The sequence below is a fragment of the Dendrobates tinctorius genome, unplaced genomic scaffold, assembly GCF_039654945.1.
Source record: "Dendrobates tinctorius isolate UK_male_01 unplaced genomic scaffold, ASM3965494v1 ptg000028l, whole genome shotgun sequence".
Lineage (NCBI taxonomy): Eukaryota > Metazoa > Chordata > Amphibia > Anura > Dendrobatidae > Dendrobates > Dendrobates tinctorius.
Genome location: NW_027361696.1, coordinates 56,763,000 through 56,778,876, shown reverse-complemented (window position 1 = coordinate 56,778,876; position 15,877 = coordinate 56,763,000).

Genomic DNA, 15,877 nt, shown 5'->3' with positions numbered 1-15,877 from the left:
AAATGCTGTAGATATAGTATATCTTGACTTCAGCAAAGCATTTGACAAAGTCTCTCATACAATCCTTATTGAAAAAATGACTAAGTATGGAATGGACAAGGCAACTGTTAGGTGGATTCATAACTGGCTTAGTGATCGGACCCAAAGAGTGGTCGTAAATGGCTGCACATCCAGTTGGAAGAATGTCTCAAGTGGGGTACCACAGGGCTCTGTCCTGGGCCCTGTATTGTTCAACATCTTTATCAATGATTTAGATGAAGGAATTGAGGGTAAACTGATTAAATTTGCTGATGACACAAAGCTAGGAGGGATAGCTAATACTAGAGAAGAGAGAGAGAGGATTCAAAAAGATTTAAATAAACTGGAGAAGTGGGCAGCAACTAACAGAATGGTTTTTAACAGGGAGAAATGCAAAGTACTACATCTGGGCAATAAAAATGAAAAAAGCATATATAGAATGGGAGGAATAGGGCTAAGTGACAGCACATGTGAAAAAGACTTGGGTATACTAATAGATCACAGACTGAATATGAGTCAACAGTGTGATGCAGCAGCAAAAAAGGCAAATGCAATTCTAGGATGTATTAACAGAAGCATACAGTCTAGATCACGTGAAGTCATTATTTCCCTCTACTCCTCTTTGGTCAGACCTCATCTGGAATATTGTGTCCAGTTTTGGGCACCACATTTTAAAAAAGACATCAACAAACTGGAGCAAGTTCAGAAAAGAGCGACCAGAATGGTGACCGGTCTGCAAACCCTGTCTTATGAGGAAAGGTTGCAGGATTTGGGAATGTTTAGTTTGCAAAAGAGAAGACTGAGAGGAGACTTAATAGCTGTCTACAAATATCTTAAGGGCTGTCACATTGTAGAAGGATCAACTTTATTCTCATTTGCACAAGGAAAGACTAGAAGCAATGGGATGAAACTGAATGGGAGGAGACACAGATTAGATATTAGAAAAAACTTTTTGACAGTTAGAGTGATCAATGAGTGGAACAGGCTGCCACGAGAAGTGGTGAGTTCTCCTTCAATGGAAGTCTTCAAACAGAGGCTGGACAGACATCTGACTGGGATGATTTAGCGAATCCTGCTTTGAGCAGGGGGTTGGACCAGATGGCCCAGGAGGTCCCTTCCAACTCTACCATTCTATGATTCTATGATTGATTCTAGGACATGTTCACAAGTGGCCTTTTATTGTTTTTGGGTTTTTTTTACTTTCTTATCTCCTCTTTCACTATGATGGATGTGATAGATCCTTTATGATCAATAATGATTTTTTTCTGACAGTATTCATGATGATTCATAATAATCCACAGTGATCCATTATGTCTTGGTATGATCCAGCATGGTCTATGGTGACCTGTCATTGACCAATTGATCTGTTTAATCCAAAGTGATCCATTATGACTCGGCATGTTCCGGCATGGTCTATGGTGACCTGTCATTGGCCAGTTGGTCTGTATAATCCACAATGATCCATTATGACTCGGCATGACCTGGCATGATCTATAGTGACCTCTCATTGAGCAGTTATTCTGTATCATCCACAGTGATCCATTATGATTCCGCATTATTCGGCATGGCCCATGGTGACCTGTCATTGACCAGATGGTCTGTATAGTCCAAAGTGATCCATTATGACTCTCCATGATCCGGCATGCTCTAAGGTGACCAGTCATTAACCAGTTGGTCTGTATAATCCACAGTGATCCATTATTTCAGCAAAATGGATGGGATTTATAGTAATTTCATGCCCATTGTGCTTCTTTTTTGCACAGCGTAAACTGCCCTGCCCTGCGTTGCGCATTTCAAGTACACAACCTGTCAATTTCCTTTGCGGATTCACTGCGTTTTCAGTGCAGAATTTCCCATAGATCTGCATCAGGCTTCGTTCCCACAATGAGCTTTTGGTGAGTTTTTGATTTTGCCGATTTTCTGCACCATTTCTGCTCCTATTAAGTAAAATACATTACTTGCAATTTTTCCAAATTTCCAAAGAAGAAAAAGCTCACTAAAAGCAAGCTCATTGTGGTGATACTGCCTTAGATGTGGAAAATCTGAAGGTTAAAAACGCACATAAGTTTTTAGTGTGTTTCTGCAATGGAAACGCATGAAAACGCATGTAACCCACAAGTGACTGTATCAATAAAGCTTTATAAAAGCCAAATATTCGAAAGTACCAAAAACAAAGCAGCTTTCTTTAAAACATGATACACTAAAAAGAGACAAATCCAGCATAAAAAAATGCAATGAAAAACGCTTGTAAAAAAAATGCAAGTAACCTATTTTAGCTATTTGGTGTGGAAATGGTGCAGAAAATTTGCAACATCAAAAACTCACCAAAAGGTCATCGTGGGAACGTAGCCTTAGAAGCCACCAACATATGAGAAAAAAAGAACTAACATATGAACAAAACATCAATCTAGTGAGAAATTTACGCCTGGGTGGATCTCTATCACATTTCTTGTGATGCTGGTAGTGTGAGAATTTTATTTTGAGATTTCTGCATATTGTGTCAAGTTTCACTATAACTTTATACTTCTGTATCATAAATATGCATACAAATAAAAAATGTAGTGTTAATTTTGCTCTGCAAGTAACATTTTCAAGGTTTCTTTTTTTCAGCATTATATTAGTATTACTTAGAGTTTTTATATAATGCAGTGTAAGGAGATGGCCCACGTTCCCCCTTGAAGAACATGCATATTGTTGTATTGTGTAATGTGAACTGTGGCATGTGTTAATGATGTAAGTATTGTGGTCTGCCCAACAGTAGGGAGCATGAGAGTTAATGATTGGGATTAGTCCAGAATGGGAGAGGGCTAAGGTGAAGGGACAGAGACAGTTTCCTGTCAATTCTTCAGATGGGGCCTGTGGGTGTCTGAAGTAGACCTAAGGTCTGGACAGTAAGCGATTCTACATGATGAGGGTGTCCCAAAGTAATTAGATACCAAGATGTTGGTTAGCATGAACCGGGATAAAGAGAAAAGGAAAACTGACAGAAGGATCGAGTGATTACATGGAGTCCAGTCATGGAAGAGGATGCCTAGCAGTACAGCCCCGAGTTTATAACTCAGAGAGGTACCAAGCCAAGGCGAGACAGATTTCGTGAGACAAAGAAAGTGCCGCGGGCAAGAGTTCCTGTCACACCGCTCTCCCCATGCCTCCTCATACTTCCCGGTCTGCGGCATCCCGGCACACCTCCGGAGATGGAGTGCGCCACCCGACATCCTCACTTCCGGTCTCGCTGGGGTCCCATCAGGTGCGCCCGTGTGCCTCGCGCTCTTGACTCTGCAGCTGCGCGCCCGGCTCCGAGTCCCGTTGGGCGCGCTTACGCACATCCCGCAGCTCTGACTGCGGCCGCTCTAACTCTGATGTCTCTATGGTCCTGGAGGACCCTAACCCAGAAGTCCTCCGGCACGCATTTCCTGTATCAGGTTGCCTCTTCCTGTAGGCTGTGCCTGATTATCGTTTTGCTTTTTTGCTAGGCCAGCTCGGTGCCTGCATGGTCGATCTCTGAATTCAGGTCCTCTACCTTGTCCTCTGGCATGCTTCCTAGTACGCGCTATCAACTGTCTTGTACCCAGGCATGCCTCACTACACGCGCTCTGCTCTGTCTTGTACCCAGGCGTGCTTCCCAGTACGCACTCTGCACTATTCTGTACCCTGCGTACCCTCGTGTACACGCTTTACACACTCCTGTACCCAGCGTGCTGCCGTCTTCACCCTGCTAGACATGGTCTCTTATGCCTCCTTCGAGCCGGCCACCTGGTTCCAGCAGTCGTGGTACTTTATCCCCCTGGGTCTGCCCCTGACGTTCCCTGTATAGGGGGTGGTCCTCACTAGGTCAGCTTCCCCAGGGTGGGCTGGTATCACAGCCCAGAGGGTCCACAACAGGAGTTGTTATAGTTCCCACACATCAGTTAATAGAGAAGCTAAGATCTGGTCATGGCCAACTAAAGACACCAGTAACATTTGGACTGCAAGGGCATAGCGCACCCATAGCACAAGTCCACCCACCCAGCCAGAGGACCCCCACCTTCATGTAATGTGTCTGGGTGTAAGAGAAGGGTACCCGGACTATGAGTACCATCCCATGCCATGTTATATTTGGTGTAGTCGGCAGGATTGAGTCTTGCAGCTGGAAGAGCAGAGTGATGGTGATTAGAGGCACAGGACAACAAGAAGGTCAAACCCATCATGGGCATAGAAGGTACAAAATGTCGCAGTCATCCAGCCCTCCAGAGGTTACACCTAGCAGAAGAAAAGTCATGACTGGTAGTGCTAGCCCACAGTGGGAAATGGCCATTTCAGTAGAGTAAAGTGGAAGGAAAAGGCCCACGCAGTGAGATGTAACCCAGGAGAATGGGTGGAGGGATTGACCGAATGGGATCTTTAGCAAAAGAGAAAACCATTCAGCGAAAGGCAAAAAAGTAATGTAGAACACCGACTGGCGTGTGTGACAGCGCCATTAGTCGACCTTGAAGTTTCGGAGAGCGCAGCACTGCATGGTGACAGAGTTGAAAGTTTGATAACGAAGTCAGTCCATTCACCCCATTGAGTGGAGGGCCGTGTAGGGATAGGATCTGGAACTAGCCTGCTTTTCCATGGAAAAAGCAGGAAACTGCTTTGGGGGTCTGGAATGGGACAGCCTCACTTTCAGGTGAGTCCGGTGGCAGGGGGCACTGTCTTCATTCCCATGCATCCTAAGAAATAAGGATGGTGCCCTCACTGACGCAGGGGTCAGTCATTGTCCAGGTCATGGCCAGAGCCTTGGCTCATGTCCACATGTTCGGAACTCCGGAGGCCTTAGAGGCAATATGGCATCTGGATCAGGTGCATCTGGATCAGGCGCAAGGAGAAGGTACAGGGTAATGGGAGAAGTCATCTCCTAGAGAAGGACAAAGACCAATGGGAATGAGCTGTGCTGTTCTAGTTGTATCTAATAAGAGATGTTTAAGGTTTCTCAGGGACACGTTCCTGCAGGTTTAGGACCCATATGTATCCGGGACTCCCCACGTTGTTGGACATGGAAGGCCGAAATGTGTAACCCCGCAGTTTTGTTGCGCTTGGTGCACTTTCCCATGCTGGATAAAGAGGTGTTGCAGCCACTGGAGGGACCTATACCCTCAATCATCAAGGATTGAACCTAATCCAGCATGAACGTTGCCCCTAAAAGACTGTGTGTCTGTCTTGTGGACAGAAGTGAGCAACAGAGCTGTGTCCCTAACCTAATGGGGGGACAATGGACATGACAGAAAGGGAAGGACTGTGCCATGTTGTGATGGCTTGAGGACCCTTGTTAAGAGGGGCCTTATTGACCCAAAGGACTGGTGCCGAGATAGGAGAAAGCTGAAAAGGACTCAGCTGGTCATGGTTCCAGGGTCCTAATCTAGTGGGACCGGGTCAATGCCGCTCTCTGAATAAGATAAGGACTCCAACTGGTCTAATATATGTTGTCTATAGGAGAGTGTACTGTTGTCTTCCTGATTTCTGTTGGCAAAGGGTGACTATCATTAAAGATTGGAGAAATGTAAGGAGATGAACATACTGCTCACATTCCCCTTTGAAGGACATGTGTATTGTTGTATTGTGCAATGTGAACTGTGACATGTGTTAATGATGTTGATATTGTGTTCTGCCCGACCTTAGGGAGAGTTAATTACTAACTGGGACTAACCTAGAGTGAGAGGAGTTAAGGTGAAGGGACATAGACAGTTTCCTGTCAGAATGTCAGATAGGGTCAAGTGTGCATCTGAATTAGACCTAGGGTCTTGATAATAAGCAGTGCTGCATGATGTGGGTGTCCTGTAGTGAGGAGAGACCAAGATGGTGGTTAGTGTGAACTGGAGTAAAGAGAAAGGAAAAACCTTCAAGAGGACAGAGTGATCAAACCAAGACGGGCCCTGGGAGAGGACATCTAGCAGTACTGCCCTGAGTTTATAACTGAGAGAGACAAAGACTGGACAGAGAATGTGAAATGAATAGAGCGCCCTGGGTGTAAATTCCCAGGTGTCAGCAACAGAGAAGCTAAGATCCAGCCATTTTGGCAACCTAGTTCCCTTGAGGGGAAAGCAGATGCAGAATCATGGGTTGAGAATAGGACTCTTGCTTATTGGACTGTAGCACTGAGCTGGGTGACTGTGAAGGAAAATGAAATAGTGGAGGCAAAAAATGAACAAATACTGAGAAAGGAAATGAGACTATGTGTGAAAATGCTCCGTTTTGTGAAGGAAACGTTAATAAAGTTCTGTACACGCTGGCTACAGACATAATTCCTACAAAGTTTTCAATAAGTAAAAAGTTTATTTTTGACTGGTGGTCTCTCTCAGTGTTGTCCTCAACATCTGGTCCTGGTGAACTTAATTTATAGGAAACATGCAGCCTGCAAAGGCCCCTATGGCACAAATCCACACACCCAGCCAGGACCCCCTCCTTCATGTAATGTGCCAAGGCATAAGAGAATTGTACTTCACCCACAGCTACCACCCTGTGCCATGTTACTGTAATACTGTGCAGGTACGGATGATGTCACCACAGATCAGAGACCAAAAGTTAAAGGGTTTATTTACAGGGGATAGTATCTCCACGCAGGGAGAAGTAGTGGGGGTTAAACTGACAGAATAAAACGATTTAACAGAACACTAATTTAGGCAAAAGTTGTCAAACAGTTAAGCCGATTAAAAATGGTTAAACTGTATTCTTGCAACTTATCAGTCCGATGAAGTCTTGATTGAAGGGTCATTATCTCCAACGTTGGCACCGTCAACAGTGGCACTTGAAATCTCTGTAGTCTCTATCTCTCTTCTCTTGGGACACGGGAACTCTGGGGTTAAAGCGGGAGGCAGGGGGACGCTGTGGAACTGGGTCTCCCCTCCTCTGAGTCTCTGTATGTCAAGCTAACAGTCTCTCTGCAGAAATGATGCTGCGCACACTGAAAAAACTCTCTGCCACACTCAGGGGGCTCTGGCCTGTCACCGTGGGCACCGGGGCTGCGCGCACAGGTCACTGTCTCTGCCTTGTCAAGGGGGAAGCCTTCTCTGGTCACCGGGGCTTCCGCATTCATGTACTCACAGACAGCGCTCTCTATATCACGTCCTTCTGCCTCAGTACTCTGACCGGGAGTCCACACTCTCCTGGAGCGCGGTGCTGCAGCCTGCTTTGTCCCTGACGCGTGCTGCTCTGGTGCGCTCTGCTCTGACTCTTGTGTGCTCTGCTTTCGTGCTGCAGCATACATAGCTTCCGGTTCACTGCCCCTTCTCTTCCCCCACTGCTCCTGAAGGTCACATGGTGCAGTCGGTCCAAGTCAGCAAGTCTTCCCCTTGGCAACCCTGCTGCCCGGCTACGTGGTTCTGGACACAGAGCAGTGGAGGTAAACCCCTTCTGATTCTTCTTCCTCTTCACCCCCTTACATTACAGTAGCAACAAGGAAATAAAATCTTGTATGTGCGCCTTCACCGATCTTGTCTGTTGTCCACACATAGCCACAAAAGAGGAAGTAAAATTCTTAGAGCGATGCAATAACCCGTCCTCTGCAAAAATAGTTAAGAATGATACCAAGGTGCAAAGTACTTACTGTAAATAGTTCGGCCGGAGACTGATGATATATTAGAACTTACTCTATAATAATCACAATTCTTGTTATCTGTTGAGCCTCAGAAATGATCTGGAAGTGTAAAGGCAATTCACTGCTAAAATCTGATTTAGAGACCAAACCAGAATCAACTGTGCCATAATGAATGATAACCACTAGTGTTGAGCATTCCGATACCGCAAGTATCGGGTATCGGCCGATATTAGCTGTATCGGAATTCCGATACTTAGTTCCGATACTTTTTTCATATCGAATACCGGAATCGGAGGTTCCCATAATGCTAGGAGCCCGCTCGATTTGATTCAGCCAATGGGGATCCTCAGAAGTGTGGGCATATCCTGTTAGGCATGTAGGCATGTTAACTACTGGCATGGCTGTGATTGGCTGCTGAAATGATGTCATGATGCACTATAAAAAGCGCTGCAGCCGCCATTTCTGGTCACTCTGCTGTGAATTCAGTTAGGGACAGGCTGCTGTTGAAGACTGTGAGGGACAGTTAGAAATAGCGATTCCACAAAACATATAGTGCTTAACCCAGGCTACATAAACCACCACTGTAGCTTGCTTTTCCCTAGCAGCGCTGTTTTCACAGCTGTCTGCAAGGGCTGTGTGAGTGCAGACCCACGCTGTGTAGTGTGTCCTGCAGGCACGTCTGCTTGTAGGCCGGCCAGCGTATGTCTCTGCCTCATACACATTTTTCTTTTATTGCTGCTTTTTTTTCTCCTGTATAGTGTGCTTCCATACGTATCCATATACGTTGGTTGCAAACACTAAAGGAGTGGACAGCGGAGCCTTTCAGCAGCCTTTCAGTGCTATAGCCCATTTCTCTGCACTGTTTTTGGCTGTCTGATAGGTCTCTCTGTGTGTGAGTGCAGCTCACGTTGCAGTGTGTTCTACAGCCACCGCTAGCTGTAGTCCGCTCAGCGTGCGTCACTGCCTCATACATAGTCCTTTTTTTGCAGCTAATTTAGCCAGATTTTTGCTCCTATATTAGTGTGCTTCCAACCGCATCCATTGTCATTGGTTGGTTGCAAACACTATATAGGATTAGATAGAGGAGCCTTTTTGCTGGCTTGTGCCCTTCAGGGCCAGCCAGGCTAGTATCACCCTATTTTTTGGAGCCTCATCAATTGCATTGTAGGTTAGCTTCCTGCATTGTAATCGCTCCAAAAAGTTTGTGATACTATAGCTTTCAAACTTTGGTCACATCCTTTCCTTTCCCCCCACCCAAAAAAAAGGAAATAAAGTTCACCAAACACTCCACTTTACAGTTGTCTAGGCCACATTAGATCATATTAAAGTGTAGTACACACACTCTTAGCCAAATTAGTGTTTCTTATACTGGTTAGCAGGTGTTCAGGAATAAGAACACTAAGCCACCCCTTTTTTACTTTTCTGCCTATCTTTATCAGTCTACCAAGATGAAGAAGGCAGGGAGTAAGGCCGTGGAGTTTCAGCAGGGAGAGGACGGGGGGATTCAGCAGGGAGAGGACGTGGGGATTCGGTATCTGCTGCGGCCACCAGTGACCCGGCATCCCCCACTTTTACCAGGCAACAGTCCTTCATGCACAGCTTGTAGGACCTCGCCGTACCCCACTGCTGCGTGATGAACAAATTGAAGCCGTTGTCGGATGGATGGCAGCTAACGCATCCACTTCAATGACTTCCGCATCCTCCCAAGGCCAGAGCACTGAAGAGCAACCGTCTGTCTCTTCACCACCTGCCAAATTGCCCAGGCAGTCTGAGAGCCCTGGACAGGAGCCATCTCAATCTTTACTTCTGTTCTCAGAATCTGTTGGCTTGGAAAGAGGTGGCCAGCCAAGCAGCATTCTAGAGCGTGAAGAAGAGGGAGTATGCAGTGATGCGCAACTGCTTTGTCCCTCTGAATCTGAAGAGGCGGGTGGGCCAGTGCCTATGGTCAGCACACCTCAGTATGCATCAGATGATGATGAGACTCACTTGCCAATTTCTGGTGCGTACGGTGCTGGCGAGACAACCCAGGACCAGCCGGTGCTTGAAGAGGGGAGTGGAGATGATGAGGTCCTTGACCCATCATGGCGTCAGCCACAGGAAGGTGGTGGGAGCAGCTCTGAGGAAGAGATTCCCCGAACGGCCAAAAGAGGAGGGAGAGGGCGGGGGCAGACTTGGTTGCCTGTAGCCTCCACTTTGGCATCCGTGAGGAGCAATCCTCTTCCAAAACACAAAACGGGCGCTCCCAGGACTTGCAGTGCGTGGTCTTTTTTTGACACAGTTGCAGATGACATTTGCTTTGTCAAATGCAAGCTGTGTCATCAGAAAGTGAAACGAGGGAAAAATGTGAGCAACCTCAATACCACAAATATGTGGAAACATGTACGTACCAAGCACGAGGTGGAGTTACACAGACACACTGAAGATGTAGGCCAACCTTCAGCAGCACCTACCACCTCTTCAGCTCGTGTTGGGGCCTCTTCCTCCAGCTCACACACAGCTGGTTCGGCTTCCTCACTGGAACGCCATGGAAGAACCACTGTCACTGTTGTCCAGAGACTCAGTGAAATTCCACCCACTGAACCACGTTCGCAGTCATCAGCACACTCCCAGGCCACTCACCAGCAATCGGTAGCACAGGCATGGGAGAAAAAGCGGCCATACTTGGCAAACCATCCCCGAGCACTGGCTCTGAATGCCGGCATTGCCAAACTACTGGCCCTTGAGATGCTGTCATTCAGGCTGGTAGAGACTGACACCTTCCGGAACTTTATGTCATTGGCAGTTCCACAATACAATGTGCCCAGCCGCTTTTATTTCAGCAGGCAAGCTGTCCCTGCCCTGCAAAAGCATGTGGAGGGAAAAATTAAAAATGCGCTACTAAATGCCGTCAGTAGCAAGGTCCACCTGACCACCGATGCGTGGACCAGTAGCCATGGACAGGGACGATACCTTTCCCTCACTGCCCATTGGGTCAATGTTGTGGAGCCGGGTACAGATCTGGAGAGTGGCTCTGTACGTATTCTGCCAACTCCAAGGATTGCAGGAATGCAGTCTGTACATATTGAGTCCTCCTCCTACTCTAGTTCCTCGGAATCAGCACTGCGTGAGCCTGTTAGGCCAGATATGAGCACAGGTGTGGCCAAACGTCAACAGGCCGTCCTTAAATTAATTTCTTTGGGGAATCGGAGCCACACAGCACAGGAGCTCTGGAATGCCATCAAGCAGGAGAGCGATGTGTGGTTTGTGCCAGCGAATCTCCAGCCAGGTTTGGTAGTGAGTGACAATGGCCGAAATCTAGTGGCAGCTCTGGGCCTAGGCAACCTCACTCACATACCATGTCTGGCACACGTGCTCAATTTGGTCGTGCAGAGCTTTCTGAGGGACTATCCGGATCTTGATGCACTGCTGCACAAGGTTCGCCTAGAGTGTGCTCACTTGCGGCGTTCCAGCATGGCAAGATCGCGCATTGCATCTCTGCAACGACGATTCCGCCTGCCAGAACATCGCATCATATGTGACCTCCCCACCAGGTGGAATTCAACGTTACATATGTTGGAGCGGTTGTGTGAGCAGCAGGCAGCAGTAATGGAGTGTGCCGGACACACTTCACCACCACTGAGTGGGCCACTATGAGAGATATCTGCCAAGTTTTGCGTGCCTTCGATGACTCCATGCGGATGGCCAGTGCAGATGATGCACTAATCAGCATGACTGTCCCCCTCATCTGTCTGCTTCAAAAAACCTTACAAGCACTAAGTGAGGAGGTTTTTGAAGAGGTCAAGGATGAGCAGTCAGAAATGCCATCTGCTTCTGGCAAGTCTGCGCAACGTGCTTCCACACAAAGGCCCAGGCAGGGGACACTTAGTGAGGAGGATGACGAGGAGTCAATGGAGGAGGAGGAACACATCTCTCCAGAGGAGGGAAGTACACAAAGCTCTAGTAGTCAGTGTGTACAGCGAGGGTGGGGTGATGCTGAGCAGGCAGAGATGCTGCCTCAAGCTGGGGACAGCGTTTCCGGTCCAGTTGGCAGTCTGCAGCAAATGGTTGATTTCATGCTGCAGTGCTTGTTAAATGACCACCGCATCGCCAACATTCTCCACTTGGCTGATTATTGGGTGTACACCCTCCTAGATCCTCGCTACCAGGACAACTTACAAAGCCTCATACCACAGTTGAACCGGGAGCGAAAAATGCGGGAGTACCAAGAAACACTTGTGCAGGCCATCATGTTCTCCATTCCCCCCACAAGTGTTGCTGGTAGTGCTTTTCAAACCAGCCATGTGGGTAGAGGCAGTGGAGGAAGCTCTGCACAAAGAGGTAGCAGAGGCAGTGCCGCAGGACAAGGCAAGGCCAGTATGGCCCAAATGTGGAAAAGTTTTGTGGGACCGCCACAAACGGCTACACCATCACAGACGGCTCCAGTCAGCAGGAGGCAACGTTTCCGTCAGATGGTGACAGACTACTTGTCGTGCCCTGTTAGTGTTCTCCCAGATGGCTCTCCCCCGTTCAAGTATTGGGTCTCTAAGCTGGATACATGGCCAGAGCTTAGCCAGTATGCATTGGAGGTGCTGGCTTGCCCTGCTGCCAGTGTATTATCGGAACGTGTCTTTAGTGCTGCAGGTGGTGTGGTAACAGACCGTCGCACGCGACTATCCGCCGATAATGTTGACCGGCTTACTTTTGTGAAAATGAACAAGGCCTGGATCTCACCTGAATTTGCCAGTCCTCTTCCAGAATAAATAATTGGCTGGCAACAGGATCCAGGTCTCCTGTTGTGTTCATGTTTCTATGACCTGAACTTTATTTCCTGGGCTACAGCAACGCCCGTTGTTGCTCAGAAGTGCTGTCCGCACAGACAAAACGCTCGCTCATGTGTAAGTGGGGTTCGGTAACGTCAGCTGATCCCCTGCTGTGTGTACGGCAAACTCTCCTGCTGCCTACAACTTCTGACTACCTCTGATTTAATATGTTCTCTGATTTGCCCTCTGTCTCCACTCTGTTTTGAGTATTTCCTCCGGCCTACAACACCACCTGTTTCTGCTCTCAAGTGCCGTCTGCACAATCCACACTTGTTCCTGTGGTACCTGGGTCCTGTAACATCTGCTCATCTCCAGAGTTGAGCACGGCAATGTCTCCTGCTTTGTCTACATTCCCACTACTTGTAGTGGAAATGTGGACAGAGCAGGAGACATTGCCTGACTCAATTCTAGGGAGAAGCTGCTGTTACAGAACCCCAGTAACACAGGAACAAGTGTGGGTTGTGCAGACGGCATTTCAGAGCAGCAACTGGCGTGGTTGGAAGCCAGAGGAAATACTCGAAACAGAGTGAAGACAGAGGCCTAATTGGAGTACGTTGACAGTTAGTAGTAGTCTAGAAACAATCGCAAACTGCCACCAAGTAGGCCTCGGCCTACTACCTGATTTTCCCTGGGCTCCGACACCGCCAGTTGGTGCTCAGAAGTGCTGTCCGCACAGACAAAACACTCGCTCATGTGTAAGTGGGGTTCGGTAACGTCAGCTGATCCCCTGCTGTGTGTATGGCAAAGTGTCCTGCTCCCTCCACAGTCAAACAACCTCAGATTTACACCTGGCTCCAAGTAGGCCTCGGCCTACTACCTCATTTTCCCTGGGCTCCGACAACGCCAGTTGGTGCTCGGAAGTGCTGTCCACACAGAAAAACACACTCGTTCATGTGAAAGTGGGGTTCGGTAACGTCAGCTGATCCCCTGCTGTGTGGAGGGCAAACTGCTGCTGCCTTTAAATTTTAGCTACTTCAGATTTAAACATTCTCTGATTTGGCCTCTGTCTCCACTCTGTCTCTAGTATTTCCCCTGACCTCCAACACTGCCAGTTCCTGCTCACAGTTGCCGTCCACGCATTCCACACGTGTTCCTGTGTTACTGGGGTTCTGTTACGTCAGCAGATCCCCCAATGTGTGTCCGCCACTGTCTCCTGTGCTGTCCACCTTCCCACTGCAAGCGGTGGGAATGTGGACAGAGCAGGAGACATTGGCAGACAAACATCAGGGGATCTGCTGACATTACAGAACACCAGTAACACAGGAGCACGTGTGGATTGGGCAGACGGCTACTGTACGCATAAACTGGCGGTGTTGGTAGTCACGTGAAATCCTGGAAACAGAGTGGAGAGACAGATGCCTAATTGGAGCACGTTGACAGTCTGTTGTAGCCTACAAACAATCTAAAACTGCCACCAAGTAGGCCTCGGCCTGCACCCTGGTTCTCCCTGGGCTCCAACAACGCTAGTTGGTGCTCAGAAGTGCTGTCCACACAGAAAAACACACTCGTTCATGTGAAAGTGGGGGTCAGTAACGTCAGCTGATCCCCTGCTGTGTGGAGGGCAAAGTGTCCTGCTCCCTCCAAAGTCAAAATACCTCAGCTTTACACCTGGCTCCTAGTAGGCCTCGGCCTGCACCATGATTGTCCCTGGGTTCCAACAACGCTAGTTGGTGCTCCGAAGTGCTGTCCACACAGAAAAACACACTCGTTCATGTGAAAGTGGTGTTCGGTAACGTCAGCTGATCCCCTGCTGTGTGGAGGGCAAAGTGTCCTGCTCCCTCCAAAGTCAAAATACCTCAGCTTTACACCTGGCTCCTAGTAGGCCTCGGCCTGCACCATGATTGTCCCTGGGCTCCAACACCGCCAGTTGGTGCTCGGAAGTGCTGTCCACACAGAAAAACACACTCGTTCATGTGAAAGTGGGGTTCAGTAACGTCAGCTGCTCCCCTGCTGTGTGGAGGGCAAACTGCTGCTGCCTCCAAAATGTAACTACTTCAGATTTAAACATTCTCTGATTTGGCCTCTGTCTCCACTCTGTCTCTAGTATTTCCCCTGACCTCCAACACCGCCAGTTCCTGCTCACAGTTGCCGTCCACGCATTCTACACTTGTTCCTGTGTTCCTGGTGTTCTGTAACGTGAGCTGATCCCCCAATGTGTGTCCGGCACTGTCTCCTGCGCTGTCCACCTTCCCACTGCAAGTGGTGGGAATGTGGACAGAGCAGGAGACATTGGCAGACAAACATCAGGGGATCTGCTGACATTACAGAACACCAGTAACACAGGAACACGTGTGGATTGGGCAGACGGCTACTGTACGCATAAACTGGCGGTGTTGGTAGTCACGTGAAATCTTGGAAACAGAGTGGAGACAGATGCCTAATTGGAGCACGTTGACAGTCTGTTGTAGCCTACAAACAATCTAAAACTGCCACCAAGTAGGCCTCGGCCTGCACCCTGGTTCTCCCTGGGCTCCAACAACGCTAGTTGGTGCTCAGAAGTGCTGTCCACTCAGAAAAACACACTCGTTCATGTGAAAGTGGGGGTCAGTAACGTCAGCTGATCCCCTGCTGTGTGGAGGGCAAAGTGTCCTGCTCCCTCCAAAGTCAAAATACCTCAGCTTTACACCTGGCTCCTAGTAGGCCTCGGCCTGCACCATGATTGTCCCTGGGCTCCAACACTGCCAGTTGGTGCTCGGAAGTGCTGTCCACACAGAAAAACACACTCGTTCATGTGAAAGTGGGGTTCAGTAACGTCAGCTGATCCCCTGATGTGTGGAGGGCAAACTGCTGCTGCCTCCAAAATGTAACTACTTCAGATTTAAACATTCTCTGATTTGGCCTCTGTCTCCACTCTGTCTCTAGTATTTCCCCTGACCTCCAACACTGCCAGTTCCTGCTCACAGTTGCCGTCCATGCATTCCACACGTGTTCCTGTGTTACTGGGGTTCTGTTACGTCAGCAGATCCCCCAATGTGTGTCCGCCACTGTCTCCTGTGCTGTCCACCTTCCCACTGCAAGCGGTGGGAATGTGGACAGAGCAGGAGACATTGGCAGACAAACATCAGGGGATCTGCTGACATTACAGAACACCAGTAACACAGGAGCACGTGTGGATTGGGCAGACGGCTACTGTACGCATAAACTGGCGGTGTTGGTAGTCACGTGAAATCCTGGAAACAGAGTGGAGAGACAGATGCCTAATTGGAGCACGTTGACAGTCTGTTGTAGCCTACAAACAATCTAAAACTGCCACCAAGTAGGCCTCGGCCTGCACCCTGGTTCTCCCTGGGCTCCAACAACGCTAGTTGGTGCTCAGAAGTGCTGTCCACACAGAAAAACACACTCGTTCATGTGAAAGTGGGGGTCAGTAACGTCAGCTGATCCCCTGCTGTGTGGAGGGCAAAGTGTCCTGCTCCCTCCAAAGTCAAAATACCTCAGCTTTACACCTGGCTCCTAGTAGGCCTCGGCCTGCACCATGATTGTCCCTGGGTTCCAACAACGCTAGTTG